The 22,288-nt window shown below is 42.3% G+C and overlaps 1 pseudogene; it reads right to left on the reverse strand.

The window, feature by feature from the left end:
* Window positions 1-9,369: 9,369 nt before the first annotated feature.
* The window catches only part of LOC109944313 (uncharacterized), a 74,623-nt pseudogene continuing 61,704 nt past the window's right edge, over window positions 9,370-22,288 (reverse strand).

The following is a 22,288-nucleotide window of genomic DNA, read 5'->3' on the forward strand; positions in this document are numbered from 1 at the left end:
TCCGTGAAAAATTGTCCTAGGCTTCGGAATGCCGAAGGTCCAAAAAAAACACCTTCTCTGAGCTCGTTGTCGAAAAACAATTAAAATATTTCGAGCGCGAGGTGGCCCCACCATGCAGCGGGTACGCGCGATCTGGTGATTCATCTCGCACGCGCCGTGGTCCACCGTTCAGTGGGTGTGGGTGACTGTTGAGCGGGTGCGGGCGACTTGACGATTCACCTTCACACCTGCAGCACTATATAAACAGACGAGTAGGTGTGAAGTTACCACAGCATTCATTGCCATTGCACTGTTGTGCTGCTGAAAAATTTAACCATGGCCGAAGCTTTCTCATTGCATTCTCAAGCAAATCATCATTTTGATCTAGCTTCGGCATAAGAGGGAGCTTCGTCAAAACTATAAAAATCATCAACATTCGTAAGAACTGCAAGGAATTCAACACATGATGGCCAGAGTACGTTCAACTGCTAGGGTGACCCGTGACGGAGAGGAGGCCGAAGCCACAGAGACTGCCCGATCTCTGAAGTGATGAAGCAATCGGGACTGGTTGCGACAGAGGGAGCTGCTGACGAAGGTGCATCTGCTGCCGAAGCTGAACATGCTGACATCGAGGAAGATGTTGTTGATGAAGAAGAGGAAGATTATAACACTCTCATGCTAGCCAAACCCAGCCACTTGGACTTTGGAAAATCTACCGTTTCTGAGGCTGATATGCCCATGATGATAAAGCTAGGCTACTTCGGAGAAGCTGAGAAGAAGCTGATTCGTTTCACTGGGGAAGAAACCACTCCGACACCGGAAAATGATGAGGTGGTAGTTTTCAGGAGTTTCTTCAGAGCGGGATTGAGGTTTCCTTTGAACGAAATGATTGGGGAAGTTTTGGAAAATTACGAAATCTATCTTCATCAGCTGACTCCTAACGCTATCGTTAGGCTCAATGTCTGCATCTGGGCACTCCGAAGCCAAGGAATATACCCAAATGCCGAAGCTTTCTGCCGAGTGCATGAGCTTCATTATCAGACGAAGGCTAGAAAAGATGGACTTCATGAGAGTTTTGGTTGTTACAACTTCGCTTACCGCAAAGATATGAAGTCTCCAGTGGTTAGCTATCGCACCAAGTGGCCAACCGGTTGGAAAAATGAGTGGTTCTATGTTAAGGCCGATGAAAAGAAGAGGGAGAAGCTAAAGACGCTAGTACTGAGCCCGCTGAGCTTAAGCTTCGGGTTGACTAGGCCTCTATGCCGCATGATGCCGGGGTCACCGTGCCAAGAAGATGTGGTAGAATTCAGGGTGGTAGCCGAGCAGATCAGCACCAAAGATCTAGTCCAAGAATATTTGGCCTATAAGGTGTTCCCGACGCTGAGTGAATGGCATATGCCGAAGCTAAAGGGGACAAAGGAAAAGAATGAACTTGTGCGACTGCCTTATCGGTTCAAATTTGAGAAGCAATTCAAAGGGCCATGCCAAGAATGGTTAGAAATGATAGAAACTATGTGCAACGAAATTTTGGGTAATTACACTAAAAAAGAAGATCAGCTGATGACTGCAGCCTTCGACACCCAACCAAAACGAAGGTTGAATCGGGTGATGGATGCCCTGAACTTTGAATATCCTGACTATGAGCGATTGAACAAGGGTGCCGAAGGGCAAAAGAGAAAAATGATTGTTAGTGTTCTGAGCAGACAAGCTGCTAGGATGGTGAAAGAAGATGAAGAAACTCTAAAAAAGAGAAAATCCAGCCCTGAGCCGAAGGTGGCAGCTCCGAAGAAGAGGAAGGCGCGGCTCCGAAGCCAAAAACAACTGAGATAGAAGAAGAGACTCCTTCAACACCTTCTGCTACTGACATAGAAGAAATTCTAAAGGTAATGACCGAATCCTTACCTATCAAGCTAAGTCCACTGGGGCCGCATCTAACGAAGCTTTTACAAAAGAAGAAGGAGCCTTTGGCAGCCAAGAAGTCTGCTGGGCCAAAAAGGCAGAGGATTATTACTGTAATTGAAGCTATTGAAGAAACGCCACCGCTAGCCTCAACATCGAAGATAACACCGGCTGCCAAAGTTGCTACAGCTACCGAAGCTACAACTGCCGAAGCTGCAACAGCCGAAGATACAAATCTAGAGAGCACGTTTTCTGATATTGATAAAATGCTATTGAATATGGCCGCGGAAGAAGCTAGTGCAGCTGCCGAAGAAACCCTGGCCACAGTGCCTGGAAAAGGGAAGAAGATCGCCGAAGATATTTCGGAAGAAGAGGAATTTGATTTTCAAAACATAATTGGTCAAGAGTTATCTAAAGCTAAGAAAGAGGAGTTGAGAGATTATGCTATATCTTGTGGCTACCAGCCAGGAGCACTGATCTTCGGCAGCATTGACGAAGAAAGCTTAGGATGCCTCCGAGACCGAACTAGAGCGAAGGTTATCAATACTCTGTCGAAGAGTGTTGGTTTCCCGAAGCTTGAAGCTGACATCAGTCGCTACCGATGACAACATATAGTCGTTAGTTTATTCTATTCTAATTTCAAGGTAAAATTTTTTCCTTCGGCTTTTCATTGTTTTACAATGAAGGTAATTGCTGATGAAGGTTATTTTGCACAGAGTATGCTATTAAGTAAAGCCTTGAGGATGCAACAAGACCTCGAAGATAAGAAAAATGAGGTTATAATTGAAGGCTTGGAAAGGAAAATTAAAGATCATGAAGCTGCTCTTGAGAAGAAAGATTTTGTTCTTCAGACGATGGAGGGTTCACTGACAGAAGCCCAAGCCGAGATCGCCAAATTAAACAGTGAACTCCTCCTGAAATCAGAAAGCTTTGAGCGAGAAAAGAAGGATTTCGATACGAAGCTTAAAGCCGAAGTCGAAAAGAGTTCAAATTTGCAAAAATCCTTGATAGAGCTTCAAGACAAGTGCCTAAGCTTCGGCAAACGATGTGTGCAACGGTTGAAGCAGGTCTTCAACTCAGTTGGAGCCAGCTCTGAAAAATTTGAACCTTCGGTTGAAGACCTGCCAGGCACCTTCGATTATATTGAGGGCAAAGTTGATGCTCTTGACGACGTTATAGCTAGGCACGGTGACTTCTGTGCCCTGCTAGCTTCTCGGGGCACAGCTGTTGCTTTCATGAAGACTGGTTGCACGCATGGGAAGATCGTGAACATGCCAAACTTCAGCCTGTCACCAGCAGATTTGACTGACATCCCTAGTCTAGCCCGAAGCATTGGAAATAGATTTATAACTCAAATCTGGACGAAGGGTGGGCGAGACTTAGCTGGTGACGAAGCTCGAAGTCATCTCAAACCGGTAATACACTTGTACCTATTGCTTACCTTGTCCTTCAGATTTATGTTTACCTTATACCGCTTCGTTATGTACAGGATGCCGAAGCCAAGGAGCAATGATCCGAAGCTTTGGCGGATAGTGATGAAGTGATGAAGCTGAAGACACTGCTGTGAAAAAGCTCTAGAGAAATTTTTGAATTAACCTTGTAAAAGATACTGTAATTTAGGAATCAAACACTACTCTGTAAATTTGTCCATACCTTGTAATATATTTTTACCTTTCCATCCATGTATGAACTGCTTTGATGTGGACGAAACTTGTATTTTTTGAGCCGAAGGCGAAAAACACCTTCCCTTCTTTTAGTACACAACGAAGCATAAATCTGCTTCTTTTTGCTCTCGCTGAAGCCTTGTCATTAGAGCCGAAGCAACTGTTTGTACTTCTATGATATGATGATGATGATCCTACGAATGTCTAAATGAATGTATATGAATGCAATGAATGATGTGATGTATTGTGCAAATGAATGTCCAGACACACGCTTACGAAGCCAAATCCAGACTCTGCATTCCCTTAGGAACGACTGAAACCTCTTTGCCGTTTATTTTTCGGCTTCATCGCTTATTTTTCGGTGTAAGTTCTGCATCCCCTTAGGAACGTATTTTGAACTTCTTCGCCTTCTATTTCGGCGGTAAAAGTTCTGCATCCCCTTAGGAACGTATTTTGAACTTCTTCGCCTTATATTTCGGCAGTATTTGGCTCTGCATTCCCTTAGGAACGACTTTTGAGCAGAAAACTTACGATGCGCTCCCTTAGGAACGACTTTTTTGTAGCTTCGTTGTGCTCTGCATCCCCTTGGGGACGACTTTCGAGCTTCTCAATGCCCTTCTTTTTTTCCTGCACTCGATGGTGCATGCTCAGATTTTACATTTTACATTCTTTTGGGGGATTTGGCTCTCGTAGAGCTAAATAAGAAACGAAAAATTACAAACTATGGCCCCATTAAAAACCTTTCTCCCCTTTGTAAAGGAAAAGGGTGCCATAGGGAAGAATGAAAAAAGATTACATCAAATTGCACATAATATCTTCGAAGCTCATCTGCGTTCCAAGATCTAGGAATGTCGTTGCCGTCCATATCCTTCAATCTGTAAGAACCGGGCCTTGATGAAGATACCACCAGAAAAGGTCCTTCCCACTTCAGCTGTAGTTTGCCTACTGTATCCGGATTAGCCACTCTCCGAAGCACCAAATGCCCTGGTTTAATATTTTTCAACCGAACTTTTCTATCGCGCCATTTTATTGATTCGGCTTGATATTTATTGATATTCTCCATAGCCTGAAGTCTTGTCCCTTCTATAGTATATTTTGCCACGTGATAATCAGCTTCATCTTCTGCCGAAGCTACCGTGCTTATTGACCCCGCTTTAGCTTCTTCTGAGGTTATAGCTTCGTCACCAAATAATAATTTGAACGGCATAAAAGTTGTTGATCTTGATATGGTTGTATTGTGGCTCCACACCACTTTAATCAACTCATCTGGCCACTTTCCTCAAGGCTGATTGAAGATTAGCTTCATTATTCCCGTCATTATAATGCCATTTGGTCTTTCGACAAGTCTGTTTGACTCCGGATGCCTGACTGATGCAAAATGAATCTTCGTGCCAATCTGATCACAAAATTTCTTGAAAGTTTCGGCATCAAACTATGTTCCATTATCCACAGTTATAGCCATCGGCACGCCGAAGCGACAAACAATGTTTTGCCAGAAGAATTTCTGGACTGTGACCGAAGTTATTGTAGCCAGAGGCTTCACTTCAATCCACTTAGAAAAATATTCCATAGCTACCACAACATATCTCAAATTGCCTTGCGCTGGTGGGAGTGGGCCTAGCAAATCCAGGCCCCATCTTTGCAACGGCCAAAAGGGTTGTATTAGCTGAGTGAGAGATGAAGGTTGTTTCTGGTCTCTTACACATTTTTGACAATTTTCACATTTTTGAACTAGCTCTGCTGCATCCGAAGCTGCCTTCGGCCAATAAAATCCTTGTCTGAACACTTTTCCTAGCAAAGGTCTAGACCCAATATGAGATCCACACAGACCTGCATGTATCTCCTTCATTAATTCAACACCTTCAGTTCTTGATAAGCACTTAAGAAGTGGAGAACAAACTCCATGCTTATATAATTCCCCTTCTATTATCACATACGGTCTTGTCCTTGCTTCCATTCTCTTATTGTAAGCTTTGTCATCTGAAAGGCAATTACCTTGGAGAAAAGATATAATTTCAGTCCTCCAATCTTCACTATGTACTGGAGAAATAGTAAGCACTGCTCTCTCCATGAGTTCAACTGAAGGAGCCTTTATTGTTTCAAAAAATACTTCCGAAGGTAGAGGGAGCCCCTGAGCCGCTGATTTGGCTAGCAAATCTGCATGCTCATTTTCACCGCTTGGAATATTCTTGACAGAAAAACTTTCGAAAGAAGCCTCCAACCTTCGAACTGTATCCAGATATTTTTCAAGCTTCGGATCTCTTGCCTTGCTACTTTTGTCTACATGGCTAGAAATGACATGAGAATCAGTTTTCAGGATGGCCCTTTTTATTCCCATTGCCCTTAACTTCCGAAGCCCAACAGAAGTGCTTCGTACTCAGCAATATTATTTGTGCAACTAAAGTCAAGCTTGGCTGCATAACATGTTCTAACTTTCGAAGGTGCCACTAGGACAGCAGCCGCTCCTGCAACGAAGGTTCCCTAGGATCCATCACAGAACAACGTCCAAGCTTTGGCGTCTTTGTTTATTTCTTCGTCCTGAGCCCCTGGCGTCCAATCAACGATGAAGTCTACCAACGCTTGGGACTGAATTGAGGATCTATGCACATAGTCAATGGTGAATTCATTAAGTTCTGCAGCCCATTCCCAATCCTTCTAGTAGCTTCTCTATTCCTCATAATGTCCTTCAGAGGCTGTGATGAAGGAACAATTATGCGATATGCTTGAAAATAATGCCGAAGCTTTCTGGAGGCCATTAACACAGCATATAGCACCTTCTCCAATTCTGTATAATTTTTCTTTGACAGACTTAAAACTTCAGAGACGAAGTACACTAGAGCTTGCTTTTTGACTTGGCCATCTAGCTTCTCCTGTACAAGTGACACACTCACTGCAGAATGCGAAGCTGCAACATATAAGAGCAATGGAGCCCCTAGCGAAAGTGGAGTTAATGTTGTTAAATCAATCAAATATTGCTTCAACTCTTCGAAGGCTTTTTGCTGAGCCAGGCCCCATTGAAAGACTTTGGCTGACTTCAGTATTTCAAAGAATGGCAAATTTCTTTCTCCTGATCTGGATATGAATCTGTTTAATGATGCTAGTCTACCTGCCAGCCGTTGAGCCCCTTTCTTTGTACTTGGCGGTTCCATCCGAAGGATAGCTTCAATCTTGCTTGAGTTAGCTTCAATTCCCTTCGTTGATACTAGACAGCCAAGGAACTTGCGCTTCTTTACCCCAAAAACACATTTTTCTGGATTTAACTTCAAACCAGCTTGCCTGAATTTGGCAAATGTCTTGCAAATCAGCAATGTGATTTTCTTGCTTCGTGCTTGATATCATCAACATAGGTCAGCACATTCCTGCCTATTTGAGAATGAAGGACTCTGGTTGTCATTCTGCTGAAGCTTCCTCCAGCATTTTTAAGCCGCTCAGGCATCCGAAGGTAGCAATATGTGTCATTGGGGGTTATGAAGCTAGTCTTTATCTCATCTTCCTTCTTCATCCAGATTTGGTGGTAGCCTGAGTAACAATCAAGTAGACTCATGAGCTCTGACGAAGCTGCTGCATCTACTAGAGAATCTATTCTTAGCAATGGGAATTCATCTTTTGGACAAGCCTTGTTAAGATCTATAAAATCAATGCACATTCTTCATTTACCGTTGGCCTTCTTCACCATAACAGTGTTGGCTAGCCACTCTGGGTATTTCACCTCTCTGATAACGCCAGCGCTAAGAAGCCTCTTCACTTCGTTCCGAGCACCTTCAGCTTTGTCATCAGACATTTTCCGAAGCCTTTGTTTTCTTGGCCGAAAAGATGGATCCACATTGAGTGAATGCTCAATGACATCTCTGTTGACACCACAAAGATCATTGGCTGACCAAGCGAAAACATCTTTGTTGTTGAATAGAAATCTTAGCAAATTGTTCTCCTGCTCTTCAGATAACTGAGACCCCAGTAGTACCTTTTGTTCTGCTATATCTTCGCATAGAAGCATGGGCTTCGGCTGATCTGCCGAAGCAGCCTTCTCTCTCTTGTATCTGTACTGCTCACAAGCTTCGACTCCATCTATGTTATGGATTGCCTTTGTATCTATCCAGTTCCCTTCGGCCTTCCTGGCAGCTTCTTGACTCCCATGAACAGCAATGGGCCCCTGTTCTGAAGGTATCTTCATGCATAGATATGCTGGATGAAGTATTGCTTCGAAAGCATTAAGTGTCCCACGACCAATGATTGCATTATAGGGATACTCCATGTCAACAATGTCAAAAACAACCTGTTCAGTCCTTGTGTTATGAACAAAATAGAAGGTCACTGACATTGTGATTTTGCCGAGTGCTACAATCTACCTTCCTCCGAAGCCACATAGAGGATGTGTAGCATCATGAATCTTATCCTCTGGTTCTTGCATCTGTCTGAAGGCCTTAGCAAATATGATATCCGCTGCACTGCCTGTATCAACCAGAACATTATGGACCAAAAATCTCTTGATGACACAAGATATGACCATAGCGTCATTATGAGGGTAATCTTTAAGCTGAAGGTCCTCCTGGGAGAAGGTGATTGGGATGTAGGACCATTTTGACTTGATGAAGGGTCCCTGCACCCCAACATGTTGTACCCTTCTCTGTGCTTCCTTCTTCTGCTTCTTGTTAGCCGGCTCTGAACCTAAGCCGCCTGTTATCGGAAACACCAGCTTCGTAGCTGAAGATGCTTCGGCTTGGTTGCTGAACGAAGCCATCAGCTCAAAAGTGGAAGTGAGTTCACCGGAGGTGGACGCCAATGTTGGGGACTTGTTCTCAAATGCTATGAATTAAGAACATGGCAACACAAAAATAGGTTAATGGTTAATGCCCTTCGTCCTTCGAAACATTATTTCCCTAAGGATATAACAATCTTCGGACGAAGGTTATGAAGGATGTACCTTAATCATAACAACATATATCAATGAAAGATGAAGCATACGAAACATGGGAAATAACATGGATAATCATATGACATCATAATATATCTTTCATTATATGATCATGAATGAATGAGAACAACACGGGATTACATTTGTACCTTCAGCTTGACAGAAGGTAAGAGTACAAGCGTGACGCACGAGCAAGTACAAGTCAACGTGAACAGTACGGGGGTACTGTGCATCTATTTATAGGCACACGGCGCAGCCTGTGTGAAATTACATTTATACCCTTTACAACCGATTACAATCATGACACAAACTATCATGGGCCGATCTGTCTTTTCATCTTTAAGTCGGTGAACCCTTCGTCTCAAGGCATGTCGTTATGTCGAAGTTCCTTGGAAGGTAGCTTCGGTGTTATTTCTGTGCTGATCTTTCGAAGGTGTTTCTTCTTACAGGACCTTCGGCGACGAAGCAGACCCCCAACAACATCATTTTGCATAACATCACATCATACATCATATTGCATCAATGACTCGAGAATTGAATACGGAGCTGGTCTTCGGAAAATGCTTCGTCATAATGAACATGTGCTAAGGCACAAACTAAGCTTCGGGAAATACAGTTTCATTAGCCTTGTCACAAGAAGGGATCTCTCTTTGTGAAGCATGGATGTTTTTCTTTGTGAAGCATGGATCTTATTCTTTATGAAGCATGAAAAGAAGGGAAGGTGTTTTTTTGTCGAAGGCTCAAAAATGGTATGCATGTAAGTTTAATGCATCGCAAATAAATAAGTTACAATAATTTACATATTTGATTCAAAGTTACACACATCAAATTTCATAGTTTTGTTACAATAGAAACCTAATCTCCCTTCATTTGTTATATACATCAAGCTTTTCAAAATGTTTATTACAATGAAATCTATTCCTCTTTAAGGACTTCCTCTGCAACTTCATTCAGCAATTTGTTGACGACTTCGTTGATAATGGATTCAACCATGTTTATGATGTCCAGCGCTTCCTTCATTTCTGGATCAGCTAGGGGATCGTACGGTTCCGGCGGCAGAGGTAGTTCAGCTGAAGTAGGAAAAATTGATTAATTCAAAGCCACAAAACAAGTTCTGAAGCTAAAAAGCCAAAAGATAATACCTATACGCTTTTCACGCTCTACAGCCTCTTCAGCTCGTCTTGCTTCCGCTCGGGCGTCATGGGTGTCTTGTTCACTCTTTTTTATAATTTCATGAGCCATCTCTCGGCCACCATTCACCCAGACATCATAATAAAACTTCCCACCCATCAAGGTTGCTTCAGATCATGGATCCTTCGTATCATCCATGGAGAAGGCAGCTTCGGCCTGGGCCATGGTCTTGACGTGATCACACCTGGCCTTCTCCAAGATGGCTAAAATCCCCCGCGCACCGGAAAACGCACAAACATCCCCCCGATCACTCAGAATTCCTTCGAAGGCTTCGGCTTCTCCACTTATCCATTCAATAACGCCTTCAGGGTCGCCTCGTACGAAGTTTTCTTCGGCAGAGTAGGCACCCACTTTGGCGAAGCTAGTTTTCAATTTTTCACACAATCCAAGGGTTTCTCGAAACACCTTTCCTTGGATTGGCGAAGTTCTTCAACATTTTTCTCCAGATAATTTTTCCAGTATTCGCTAATTTCTTGGTTAGCCTGTGCGAGTGCGCAGTTTTCCTTAGCTTCGGCCAGTTGTCTTCGAAGGTCTTCAATTTCAGTTTTCTGGGCTTCGACCTGAGCTTTGAAACTAGCTTCGTCTTCCTTCACTTTGTTTACCAATGAAATTAAGATTTTGTCTTTTTCAGGACCTTCTTTTCTCAATTCAATCACCTCTGAATGAAGGCTATTCAGAGCCATTGTATAGCCTTCGTCTTCAATATTCTTCTGTGCCCTCAGGGCATTACTAAGAATCAAGCCCTATAAAAAAGAAGAAAGAATTGAATATGACAATGAAATACGTTAGTTTCCAACATAAAAGTTAACTTTTATACCTTTATACTGTTGTATGCTAGGATGTTGGCAAGATCATCCTTCGACAAAATTGAAAGGCCATTTTCCAGCTTCGGGAATCCCATATTCTTAGCTATCTCCTGGCAAACGAATATTTCTTTATTGTCCAGGAGACAGTATAGGAAATCATCTTCATTACTTCCGTTAAATACTAAGGCTCCTTTCAGATATTTCAGTTTTTGAGCATAATGCCTTGCCTCCGCGATTTCATCTTCGGACAGTTTTTTCCCCGAAGCATGTCGATAAATGTAATCAACAGCTTCGACCTGCGCTTCGAAGGCAGGAGATTTTGCCCTTTCTGCCATATCTTGCCTTGCTGTCAGAATGGTATCTGGAGTTTGTTGATCAGCTTGGACTTCAGATGTGACAGCCTTCGTCTCGCTGGGCATTAGTGGCCCAGTCTTGGTTTCGGCTTGCCCGGTTTCCCAATTGTGGCTTCGGCTTGCCCAGTTTCGACTTCAGCCTGCCCAATTACGACTTCAGTTTGTGCTTTGGCAATTTTCTTTGAAGGAGCGGGGCTCAAAGCTTTCGTAGTCTCCAGCACATCGTCCAACACGTTGGCCATTCTTCTCCTCTTGGGAGTCGCGACAGAAGCTTTTTGTACCTTCGGCAGTTTTGCCTCCGTTGAAGGGCTCAAAATTTCTGCATTTTCATTGTTTCTTTTGACTGTGGCTCTTCGGCCTTATCATCTTTAGATAAGGTTGGCTCGACTGTAGGCACCTTTGGCACTACAATCAGCTCTTCAGTGCTCTGCATAATCAGAACAGTTTGCTTTGCTTCGGTAGCTGAAGAGGACTCTACGCCAAATACAGATACTATTACAGCCGGTTCAATATAATGCGGCCGGTGGGTCAGAACCTTCACCTTTTTGCTCTTTGGCTCAGCTGGGGTGACTGAAGCGGCAATCTTCCTCTTTTTCTCTTGCCCTCGCAGTGGGTAGCGGTAATCAGGGTATACGAAGCCAATAGCATCAAATACCCTGTTTAATCTTTTCTTACCCCGACCTCCAAAGGCTGCGGACAGAGCATTATCTTTAGCCTTGGAGTATGCTCCAAGTAGCTCATCACTAGTAGCTTCGATGCACTTCAGCCAGTCGTCGTTTGGCTCATCAAACTTCTCCCTGAATCTAAAGGTGTACTTCAGCCGGACCAGACCACCCTCACTAGAATCGGCTATGGTCTCCTTCGGCATATCCTAGCTTTCCACAAGTGGCCATACCCTGAAGGATATATGCTCTTGAATCAAATCCCTTGTGCCAATGAAGGAACAAACAGTGTTAAAAGCCCTTTGACATGCTTCAACAGCGTCATCAATTTCCACCTTCGGCCTTCAAAGGCCGAAGCGAGACCAAATGGGTTGCTGTATGATTTCTTTGATCTCTTCCCTTGCCTTTAAGTCATTTTTAACATAAAACCACTCCTCCATCCAGGCTCCGGGCCATCTCTTCCAGAATGTTGGCACCGGGTGGCTTGCGTTGGGGCGTGCAATAAGTCCATAACAACCGAAGTTGTTATGGTACTGTTCTTTGCCAATAGCCTTCGTCTCATACAAAAGCTCGTGCATACTACAGAAGCACTTCGCGCTTGGCTCTAGCCCCTGGATCCGTATAGCCGAGACAAAAATCTCCATCCTCATTATAGCTTCGGGGGTGATCTGATGAAGGAAGATCTGGTATATCTTTAGCACTTTAACCACAAACTTGCTTAAAGCGAACCGAAGACCAGCCTTAAAAAGCTTCGGTAGATAACAACTTCATTTTCCTCAGGAGCAGGGACGTTGTTGTCTCCGCCAACTCTCATGATAGACATGTCCCGAAAGTACCTTCCTCCCATGTTGTCAAGATGACTCTGTTTAATAGTCGATTTTCCGAAGACAGTATGGCTTGGTCGCCAGGGCCGATCTTCAGAATCTTCGTCTCCACTTTCGACAACATAACTATATCACTGTCATCATAATCTTCTCTGTGTTTGTTTTTGACATAGACTCAACAAACCCGGTGATGAAAGGATCCACAGTCTTCTTTTCTTCAAACAACTTCGTCTCTTCAGCTAGCTTCGTCTCCACAGTCATCTTCTTTTCCTCAGTCATTTTCCCCAGACATGGTGAAAACGTCTTTGAACCGAAGCTCAAAAGGCTCAAGAATCAAGCAAGATCTAGTGAGCATGAGCTAAAAATTTGACACAATAACACAAATGGCAGAAATGGCGTGCCAAATGCTGCCGGTGTGGGTTTATATTTATACGCTCCGTGTGTTGCAACTTGAAGGGCCCCATCTGTCATTGACTATTGCTATTCTAGCAAAGGAAAGGTGTTTTTTCAGACCTTCGGTTTAAGGCCTTCGTTCATGTCGCAGTTTGAATTCGTTATTATAACAAATTAATACTGCGAGGGGCTACTGTTGGGGGCCTTCGTCTTCCAAAGGTCCTCAAAAACATGATTAACAATGTTTCCCAAGTGTAATATATGTACAGGAACCTTCGGACTTGGAATGAAGCTAAACACAATATAAGGAGCATGGTTGGACGAAGGTTGGACCAGCTATGAAGCTACGCGCAAGGAAGCTTCGACTCAGTAGCAGAAAAAGGAACCGACTTAAGGAGGAAAAGGCTATCTAGTCCTCGATAGATTGTCTTTAAGTCAATAGTAAACATAAAGGGCATGAATGTAATTTTACACAGGCTGCGCCCTGTGCCTATAAATAGATGAACAGTACCCCCGTACTGTTCACGCTGACTGGTATTCATTCTTGCGTCACGCTTGGACTTTTACCTTCTTTCAAGCCGAAGGTACAAATGTAATTCAATATTGTTCATATTCATTTATGATGATTTAATAAAGATATGTTAATGATGTTGTATAATTATTCATGTTGACTCTCATGTCTCACACGCTTCTTCTCTCATCAATATATATATATACCGAGATGATGAAGGTACGTCCTTTGTGACCTTCGTCTGAAGATCATTATATCCTAAGAGAAATAATGCTTCGGAAGATGAGGGGCTTTAATCATTAACATTTTGTGTTGCCTTGTTCTTAACTCGTAGCATTTGAGAACAAGTCCCCAACAATGTCTATTGTGATGCTTCAGGTACGGGCATCGGATGTGTATTAATGCAAGAAGGCCGTGTAACAGCATATACTTCACGGCAGTTGAAGAGACATGAAGAACATTATCCTACTCATGATCTAGAGCTTGCTGCAGTTGTTCATGCTTTGAAGATTTGGCGTCACTATCTTCTAGGCAATATTTGCCATATTTATACAGATCATAAAAGTCTCAAGTACATCTTCACTCAAGAGGAATTAAATATGAGACAACCAAGGTGGCTTGAACTAATCAAGGATTATGATCTAGAAGTGCATTATCATCCCAGAAAGGCAAATGTGGTCGCGGATGCGCTCAGTCGCAAGGAGCATTTATGTTATTTGTCGGCTAGTCTGTTCAAAACAACAATCTATCAAGAAATGGAACGACTGAATCTGAGTATGTTCCAACCAACCCTACTAGCCAATCTGCAGTTGGAATCAACTCTAGTTAATCAAATCGTGGAAGCTCAAAAGACTGATGCAAGAATAGCCCATATTAAAGCGCATATGGCAGTGGATCCCACTACATGTTTTCAACTTGATGACAAAGGTATTCTTTCGTTTAAGAACCGGCTAGTAGTCCCAAAAGTTCCGAAGTTAAGGCAACAGATACTTGATGAATCTCATACTTCCCGGTATTCTCTCCATCCTGGGAGTAATAAGATGTATCAAGACTTGAAACATCGATTCTGGTGGACAAAGATGAAAATAGAAATTGCTCGTTATGTTGCTAGGTATGATGTTTGCCAACGAGTAATGGCTGTACATCTAAAGTCTGCTGGACCATTGCAATCGTTGCCTATTTCAGAAGGGAAATGGGAGGATATCAGTATGGATTTTATCGTAGGTTTACCAAAGACATCAAAGGGTTATGACTCTATCTGGGTGATTGTGGACCATTTTACTAAAGTCGCACACTTCTTACCGGTAAAGACTTTGTATCCAACGAAGACTTATGCTGAACTATATATTGCTCGGATTATGAGTCTGCATGGTGTGCCTAAGACCATAGTGTCTGATCGAGGACCTCAATTCATCTCTAGATTTTGGGAACACTTTCACAAATCTCTTGATACTAAGCTAGTTCATAGTTCAGCCTATCATCCCCAAACTAGTGGGCAAACCAAAAGGGTGAATCAAATCTTGGAAGATATGTTAAGGGCATGTGTATTAGCCTATTCCGGAAAATGGGATGAGTGCTTGCCATTGGCTGAATTCTCCTATAACAATAGTTACCAAGAGAGTATCAAGATGGCACCTTTTGAGGCTCTTTATGGCTAGCGATGCAGAACTCAACTGAACTGGTCAGGGCTCGGTGAACGGTACTTCTTTGGACCAGATCTAGTAAAGGAAGAAGAAGAGAAAGCGAAACTTATCCAACAGTGTTTAAAGATAGCACAACATCGTCACAAACGTTATGCAGATAAGAGAAGACGACCCTTGTATTTCCATGTTGGCAATTTTGTGTATCTGAAAGTTTCACCTATGAAAGGAGTAACTCGTTTTGGCGTCATGGGAAAGCTGGCACCACGATACGTTGGTCCTTTTGAAATAGTAGCACAGTGTGGATCTATGGCTTACATAGTAAAGCTGCCTGAACATCTTTCGGTCATACATAATGTATTCCATGTATCCCAACTAAAGAAATGCCTTCAAGTACCTGACAAGGTGGTGGAAGCTTCTGATGTTGATCTAGAACTAGATTTAACTTATTCCGAGCACCCTATTAAGATTGTAGATCAACAAGGAAGGATTACCCACAGAAAGACTATCAAATTCTACAAAGTGCAATGGAATAAACATTCTGAAGATGAAGCTACATGGGAATCTGAGGAGTTCCTAAGTAATCAGTTTCCTAAGTTTTTAGAGTCTTGTAAGTCTTAAGTTTATTGTAATTTATCCTTAATGTAAACCAACCGGGGCACCTGAAAGTCGCCTAGAGGGGGGGTGAATAGGCGAAACCTGAAATTTATAACTTTAAACACACACTACAAGTTGGGGTTAGCGTTAGATTTATATTCAAGTCCAAAAGAGAGGGAAAACAAATCAACCAAGAAATAAGGCGAGTGAACATAGTGATTTGTTTTACCGAGGTTCGGTTCCAAAGAACCTAGACCCCGTTGAGGAGGTCACAAAGACTTGGTCTATTTCAACCCTTTCCCTCTCACAAACGGTCACTTAGACCGAGTGAGCCTTCTTCCTTAATCTCACGAGTCACTAAGACCCCGCAAGGACCACCACACACTTGGTGTATCTTGCCTCGATTACAAAGCACTTGAGAGTAAGAGAAAGAAAAGAAAAAGCCCAAGCCAAGCAACCAGAGCAACAAAAGAACACAAGAACACCCTCTCTCAAGTCCCTAATGGAATTGAGTTGAATTAGAGGCTTTGGAGAGGATCAAATCTATTTGATGTGTCTTGGAGTGGAGTCTTTTTCTCTTGTATTGAATGCAATGTTTGGAATGCTTGGATGGTTATGAATGAGGTGGTTGGGGGGTATTTATAGCCCCCAACCACTTCCATAGCCGTTGGGGAGGCTGCTGGCGATGGGTGCACCGGACAGTCCGGTGCGCCACAGGACAGGTACTGTGCGCTGTCCGGTGCGCCGCCACGTCACCCAACTGTTAGGCTTCAGAGCGAAGTCGACCGTTGGAGCTTTGTCTTCTTGCAGCACCGGACAGTCTGGTGCCACATCGGACAGTCTAGTGCCACATCGGACAGTCCGGTGCCCTATAACTTCGTGGCTCTGACTTCTGTCACAGCACTGTTCACGTGGCAGGTACTTTTGCAGTCGACCGTTGCCCATAGATAGCCGTTGCCCGCTGGCTCACCGGACAGTCCGGTGAATTGTAGCGGAGCGCGTCTGCATTTTCCCGAGAGTGGCTGGTTGACCCCTGTACGGTCCTGGTGCACTAGACACTCTTCGGTGGCACACCTGACAGTCCGGTGCGCCAGTCCACAACACACTCAAGTCCTTTTGCTCCTTTAAAATGGTGTACCTAACTTGAATCTTTTATTGGTTTGTGTTGAACCTTATGCACCTGTAATACATGAATTCTAGACAAACTAGTTAGTCCATGAGTTTGTGTTGACGATCAACCACCAAAAATAATTATAGAAAAAGGTTAACCCTATTTCCCTTTCAATCTCCCCCTTTTTGGTGATTGATGCCAACACAAACCAAAGCAAATAGTAAGTGTAGAAATATAACTAGTTTGCATTTAAAATGTGCATAGGTTACTTGGAGTTAAACCAATTGAATGTCTCACTAAATTTGAATGGCTTGCTTTTCTTTTATTTAACATTTTGGACCACATTTGCACCACTTGTTTTGTTTTTGCAAATCCTTTTGGAAAACCTTTTCAAAATCTTTTGCAAATAGTCAAAGGTATATGAATAAGATTGCAAGAAGCATTTTCAAGATTTGAAATTTCTCCCCCTGTTTCAAATGCTTTTCCTTTGACTAAATAAAACTCCCCCTGAATGAAATTCTCCTCTTAGCTTTCAAGAGGGTTTTTGAAATAGATTCCAATTTTGAAAATTGACTTTTAAAGATACCAATTGAAGAATTAATTGTAAATTAGATACAATTGAGAAATTGCCATGACATAGATACCAATGTGAAAAATATCAATTAAAACTTCATTTCAAATTTTTTTGAAATTATGGTGGTGTGCGGTCCTTTTGCTTTTGGCTTAATATTTTCTCCCCCTTTGGCATTAAGCGCCAAATACGGAGACCTTGAGAGCCCTTTTTGCATCTTTCTCCCAAATGGTAATATAAATATGAGTGAAGGGTTATACCAATTGAGAGTGGAGAAACAACGGCAAAGGGTAGATGTTACCGTTAGAGTTGTGGAGTGGAAGCCTTGTTCTTTGCCGAAGACTCCATTTCCCTTTCAATCTACGACTTAGTGGAGAAATACACTTGAAAACATATTAGTCGTAGCCTTGGTACAAGAATAATAAGAAATATGCATTTGTACCAAAATGAAAGAGACATGATCAAAGGTATATAAATGAGCTATGTGTGTAATGTTTCAATCAAAGTTCCGAGAATCAAGTATATTTAGCTCATTCCTAAGTTTGCTAAAGGTTTTTTCATCTAGTGTCTTGGTAAAGATATCGGCTAATTGATTCTTGGTGTTTACATAAGCTATTTCGATATCCCCCATTGTTGGTAATCTCTTAGAAAGTGATACCGAATGTCTATGTGTTAGTGTGGCTGTGTTCAACGGGGTTATCTGCCATGCGGATTGCACTCTCATTGTCACATAGGAGAAAGTTTTGTTTCTTTGAAGCCCAAGACACTAGGGATCTCCCCAGAAACTGACAAGTCCCTGATGTGCTCTTTCTATCAATTTTACACCCTGCCCAATCGGCATCGGAATATCCTATTAGATCAAAAGTGGATCCCTTGGGGTACCAAAGCCCAAACTTAGGAGTGTAAACTAAATATCTCATGATTCTTTTCATGGCCCTAAGGTGAACTTCCTTAGGATTTGCCTGGAACCTTGCACACATGCATACAGAAAGCATAATATCCGGTCGAGATGCACATAAGTAGAGTAAAGATCCTATCATCGACCGGTATACCTTTTGATCTACGGATTTACCTCCCGTGTTGAGGTCGAGATTCCCATTGGTTCCCATGGGTGTCTTGTTGGGTTTGCCATCCTTCATCCCAAACTTCTTAAGTATGTCTTGAATGTACTTTGTTTGGCAGATGAAGGTGCCATCCTGGAGTTGCTTGATTTGAAATCCTAGGAAATACTTCAACTCCCCCATCATAGACATCTCGAATTTCTGTATCATGATCCTACTAAACTCTTCACAAGTTGATTTGTTAGTAGACCCAAATATGATATCATCAACATAAATTTGGCATACAAACAAATCTTTTGCAACAGTTTTAGTCAAGAGAGTAGGATTGACTTTTCCGACTTTGAAGCCATTAGTGATAAGAAAATCTCGTAGGCATTCATACCATGCTCTTGGGGCTTGCTTGAGCCCGTAAAGCGCCTTTGAGAGTTTATACACATGGTTAGGGTACTCACTATCTTCAAAGCCGGGAGGTTGCTCAACATAGACCTCTTCCTTGATGGGTCCATTGAGGAAGGCACTATTCACGTCCATTTGAAAAAGCTTAAAGCCATGGTAAGTAGCATAGGCAAGTAATATTCGAATTGACTCAAGCCTAGCTACAGGTGCATAAGTTTCATCAAAGTTCAAACCTTCGACTTGTGAATAACCTTTGGCCACAAGTCGGGCTTTGTTTCTTGTCACCACACCATGCTCATCTTGCTTGTTGCGGAATACCCACATGGTACCTACAACATTTTGATTAGGACGTGGAACTAAATGCCATACCTCATTCCTTGTGAAGTTGTTGAGCTCCTCTTTCATAGCCAGCACCCAATCCGGATCTCTTAGTGCATCTTCTACCCTGTATGGCTCAATAGAGGAGACAAAAGAGTAATGTTCACAGAAATGAGCAACTCGATATCTAGTGGTTACCCCCTTATGAATGTCACCAAGGATGGAGTTGACGGGGTGATCTCGTTGAATTGCTTGGTGGACTCTTGGGTGTGGCGATCTTTGACCCTGTATTTATTGCTCATCTTCCTTGTCTTTATCATCATCTCCCCCTTGATCATTGTCCTCCTCTTGAGGTGGCTCATCCTCTTGATCTTCATCTTCATCATTTTGAGCCTTATCCTTGTCTTGAGTTGGTGGAGATGCTTGGTTGGAAGATGACGGTTGATCTTGTGCTTGTGGAGGCTCTTCGGATTCTTTAGGGCACACATCTTCAATAGACATGTTCCTTAGCGCGACGCACGGAGCCTCTTCGTCATCTAATTCATCAAGATCAACTTGCTCCACTTGGGAGCCATTAGTCTCATCAAACACAATGTCACAAGAAACCTCAACCAATCCAGTGGATTTGTTGAAGACTCTATATGCCCTTGTGTTTGAGTCATAGCCAAGTAAAAAGCCTTCTACAGCCTTAGTAGCAAATTTAGATTTTCTACCTCTTTTAATCAGAATAAAGCATTTACTCCCAAAGGCTCTAAAATATGAAACATTGGGCTTTTTACCACTGAGGAGTTCATATGTTGTCTTCTTGAGGATTCGGTGAAGATATAACCGGTTGATGGAGTAGCAGGCGGTGTTAATCGCCTCAGCCCAAAACCGGACCGGAGTCTTGTACTCATCAAGCATGGTTCTTGCCATATCCAGTAGAGTTTGATTCTTCCTCTCCACTGCACCATTTTGTTGAGGTGTGTAGGGAGAGAACTCATGCTTGATGCCCTCCTCCTCCTCAAGAAACCCTTTAATTTATGAATTCTTGAACTCCGTCCCATTATCGCTTCTTATCTTTTTTATCCTTAATCCGAACTCATTTTGAGCCAGTCTTAAGAATCCTTTTAAGGTCTCTTGGGTTTGTGATTTTTCCTGCAAAAAGAATACCCAAGTGAAGCGAGAATAATCATCCACAATAACTAGACAGTACTTACTCCCGTCGATGCTTATGTAAGCAATCGGGGCGAATAAATCCATGTGGAGTAGCTCGAGCGGCCTATCAGTCGTCATGATGTTCTTGTGTGGATGATGGGCTCCAACCTGCTTTCCAGCTTGGCATGCGCTGCAAACCCTGTCTTTCTCAAAATGAACATTTGTTAGTCCTAAAACGTGCTCTCCCTTTAGAAGTTTGTGAAGATTCTTCATTCCAACATGGGCAAGTCGGCGATGCCAGAGTGAACCCATATTAGTCTTAGCAATTAAGCAAGTGTCAAGTTCAGCTTTGCTATCATTAAAATCAACTAAATATAACTGACCTTCTAACACTCCCTTATATGCTACTGAATCATCACTCCTTCTAAAGACAGTAACACCTACATCTGTAAATAGACAGTTGTAGCCCATTTTGCATAATTGAGAAATAGAAAGCAAGTTGTAATCTAAATAATCTACAAGAAAGACATTGGAAATAGAATGGTCAGGGGATATAGCAATTTTACCCAAACCTGGTTTTCCATCCCCGAATGTGATAGCTCGTTGGGGATCTTCATTTTTCTCATAGGAGAAGAACATCCTTTTCTCCCCTGTCATGTGGTTTGTGCACTCACTATCGATTATCCAACTTGAACCACCGGATGCATAAACCTACAAAACAATTTTAGGCCTTGTTCTTAGGTACCCAAACAGTCTTGGGTCCTTTGATGTTAGAAACAAGCACCTTGGGTACCCAAACACAAGTCTTTGAACTCTTGTGTTTGCCCCCAACATATTTGGCAACTACTTTGCCTAATTTGTTAGTTAAAACATAAGATGCATCAAAAGTCTTAAATGAAACATTATGCTCATTTGATGCAGTAGGAATTTTCTTTTTAGGCGATTTAATATGAGTTGTATGCCTAGAGCTAGAAGCCTCATTTTTATACATAAATGCATGATGAGAAACAATGTGAGGTTTTCTAGCATGAATTCTCCTAATTTTGTGTTTGGGGTAGTTTGCAGGGTATAAAATATAGCCTTCATTATCCTGAACCATGGGAGCCTTGCCCTTAAAAAAATTAGACCATCTTTTAGGGGCATTAAGCTTGACATTGCTCCCCTATTGGAAACCAATGACATCCTTAATGCCAGGGCGTCTCCCATTATAAAGCATGCTACGAGCAAATTTAATTTTTTCATTTTCGAGCTCATGCTCGGTAATTTTAGCACTTAGTTGAGCTATGTGATCATTTTGTTTCTTAATCATGGCAAGGTGATCATTTATAGCTTCAACATTAACATCTCTACATCTAGTGCAAATGGAAACATGCTCAATAGTAGATGTAGAAGGTTTGCAAGCATTTAAATCCTCTATCTTATCATTTAATCTAACATTCTCATCTCTAAGATAGTAAATAAAATCATTGAAAACATTCAATTTTTCAATCTTAAAAATTAAATTAGAATTTTTAGTTCTAAGACTAGAAATTGAATCATGGCAAATGCTAAGCTCCTTAGATAAGTTTTCACATTTTTCTACTTCCTGAGCACAAGCATTTTTCAACTTAACAATTTTTTTGTTTTCTTTAATGAGGAAGTCCTCTTGGCTATCCAAGAGTTCATCCTTCTCATTAATGGCTTCTATTAATTCATTTAATTTTTTCTTTTGGTCCATGCTAAGGTTGGCAAATAAATTTCATTAAATTATCTTCACTATCACTAGAACTACCCTCATCACTAGATGTTGTATATTTGGGGGTGGCTCTAGAGTGTACCTTCTTATTTTTGCCGTCCTTAGCCATGAGACATTTATGGCCGACGTTAGGGAAGAGGAGGCCCTTGTTGACGGCGATGTTGGCGGCATCCTCGTCGGAGGAGTCGGTGGAGCTCTCGTTGGAGTCCCATTCCCGACATATGTGGGCATCGCCGCCCTTCTTCTTGTAGTATCTTTTCTTCTCCTTCTTCTTCCCCTTCTTGTCTTCGTCCCTGTCACTTTCACTAGAAATTGGAAATTTAGCAATAAAGTGACTGTACTTACCACACCGGTAGCACACCTTCTTGGAGTGGGACTTGTAGTTTTTCCCCCTCCTTTGTTTGAGGATTTGGCAGAAGCTCTTGATGATGAGCGCCATTTCCTCGTTGTCGAGCTTGGAGGCGTTAATTGGAAGCCTACTTGATGTAGACTCCTTCTCTTCTTCCGTCGCCTTGAATGCGACGGGTT

The sequence above is a fragment of the Zea mays genome, chromosome 2 (genome assembly GCF_902167145.1).
Source record: "Zea mays cultivar B73 chromosome 2, Zm-B73-REFERENCE-NAM-5.0, whole genome shotgun sequence".
Classification (NCBI taxonomy): Eukaryota; Viridiplantae; Streptophyta; class Magnoliopsida; order Poales; family Poaceae; genus Zea; species Zea mays.